The sequence below is a fragment of the Tenrec ecaudatus genome, chromosome 9 (genome assembly GCF_050624435.1).
Source record: "Tenrec ecaudatus isolate mTenEca1 chromosome 9, mTenEca1.hap1, whole genome shotgun sequence".
Classification (NCBI taxonomy): domain Eukaryota; kingdom Metazoa; phylum Chordata; class Mammalia; order Afrosoricida; family Tenrecidae; genus Tenrec; species Tenrec ecaudatus.
The window spans coordinates 101,785,293-101,787,624 of record NC_134538.1 but is presented as its reverse complement, the minus strand read 5'-3'; the positions used below and the strand labels follow the sequence as shown (position 1 = coordinate 101,787,624).

At 40.0% G+C, this 2,332-nt stretch overlaps 1 pseudogene; it reads left to right on the top strand.

Annotated features, from left to right (window-relative positions):
- The first annotated feature begins 284 nt into the window (after window positions 1–284).
- LOC142457453 (U2 spliceosomal RNA) lies at window positions 285–460 on the top strand (annotated as a pseudogene).
- Window positions 461–2,332: the final 1,872 nt, after the last annotated feature.

Below are 2,332 nucleotides of genomic sequence, written 5' to 3'. Positions count from 1 at the left end.
CTCAGACTCCCCACATCTGACCTTCCTGCACGACTACACAAGGAGTTCTATCAGTTAAATTACCCAGAAGGACATAGCCAAACACATTTGCAACTACTTCTCATATTTCATAAGAGGGAAAACGTTATTTTCTACTCTTAAAAAAGGGCATATTACTTTTCTTATAGTAAGTCTAGCCCTAACACCTGACTGTTAAGTAAAGGCTCCCCTTTCAGTCCCCAGGCCAGAACATTAGGCCCTGCTTTTTATAAGAAAGTTTTTTAGCTTTTAAAATGATTGAAAAAATCGCCTCTCGGCCTTTTGGCTAAGATCAAGTGTAAAATTGGATAAAGCCCAAAGAACACTCTTTCACAAAATGTGAAAATGAAATAAACTCAAATTTCAGTGACTCAAAGTAAAATGTTATTGGAACACAGCCAGTTGGCTGTTCACTGCCTTCCCATCTACGACTGGTTTTGTGATCCCAAATACTGTTACGTATCACAGCACCTAACATCATATTTTTTATTTAATGAGTTCACAATACACTTGAAGAGTCCATGGTTCATCTTCCTTCTAAAAGAACATCTTTGATAACACTTAGAATAGGAAATTTCACAGAAATGCAAAATAGAGACTCGCAGTGTTAGACACCCTGGAAACATTCGTGAAAGGTGTGGTAAAGGAAGCCGGAGCTGCAGCTTATAAGAAGCGAGTCTCACTCTCCCCAGCCCAGCTTTTGCTCTAAAAGAAGGATGTTGCTTTCCCTAGCAACTTCTTCCTCCAGTTAATGAATAAATATAAGCATAACAGCAGCTTCCTCTGTACAAAGCCCAAAAGATTCTAAAAATACCACTTTCAGCTATTTTAACTCATCTTTCATTTTATAGTAAGTTCTTATTACTTATTCCTACAAAGAAGGAAACAGAGACATGCTTGTCAATCATTGCCTTCAAAGAAAGAGTACAGAATTGACATTTGAATTGCATTTTAAAAAGAGGAAAAGAAGGTGGAGAGAGCATGAGTCAGTCTGAGAGACACAAAAGTAATTCCAAAGATCTAAAATGACATTTAAATAAAATCATCGAGAAAAATAAAAACCAACATCTACTTTTTGAGATGGTAGCCAAGTAAGGTCTGAAACAAGCAAGCAAGCAAACAAAATTTCCTAACAGTCATCTGCCTGTGACCAATACTTTTCCTCTTTTCTTAGTTATGGAATGTAATGGAAAGTGAATGAAGTATAGGACTTATGTTTTATTTGTTTATTTAATGTTTTTCAAACCAACAAGTCTTTATTTATTCATTGTATTTTCCCAGGGAAAAAGAGAGGGGGTGGGCAAAAAGAATCAGCCTGTGTTTCAAAAGGATTCCAGGGAAAGGCAGTCAAGGTACAGCAAAAGCAACCATACCCCACCCCCTAGTGATGGGAGGGGTCACCAAAGCCCAATGGGGCTCAGCCTTCCTGTAGTTCAGGAATGAGGTAAAGGTATTGGGAACCAACAGACAAGTATACACTTTCCTACCCTGCCTCTCTCCCTTCCCATAAATTCAAGATTGTACACAAAGCTTTGGTTTCTAGCAGTAAACATGGAATTACATTCATCTGTCTTCTACTAAAATAATGTTGTATTTTTTTTTACTAAAATATTCTTATGGACACTTTGATAAAAGTTTGTTGTACCTGCAAAAAGTTCCTCAGTGATTTAGAAATACATTCCTCTTACCTTTCTTGGTCTCCCACCCCCACTTTCTGCATGGAAGGCGCCTGTTGCATCTCCCTACCCTATGAGCCTGTGATTGGGGAGCAGCTTTGGTCCATCTAACAACTACTAAGAGCTGGTCTTGACTCAGAAAGGGTGGGCGTGAGGGTTGAACTGTTCCCAGCCTCTAGGGATTTTTGTGTTTTAAAGAAAGTGCGTGAAGTTGTGGGAACGCCCACAAATTAAATGTGTATATATGTAGATTTGCTGGGTGTTGGTGGTGGTGGTGGTAGGAGGAGGTCTGAGGTGGAGGTAGGGTAGGACTGACACTTTTGTAGGACTGATGATCTGATTCTAAAGAGGAAGTGGAGGAAGGGGAACATTAAAACAACAATGGTTCAAGACAGCCTACTTCAAAAGAAGGGCCCCCAAGCTTGTTTCAGACCCTATTGGCCACTGTAGAGCTTTATGCCCAAGATGCTGTGGCTATTTTTCTTTCAGTACAAAATAAGGGCCCAATGGTGAAAAGAAGGTAAGAATGACCCCCCTCCCGGGCCACATGCATGCACAGTTCACTGATAAGAAGGGAGGTAGGAAAACCCCCAACACAAAAGTTACAAGATGACAGCACAGAGACCACAGATGGGTAT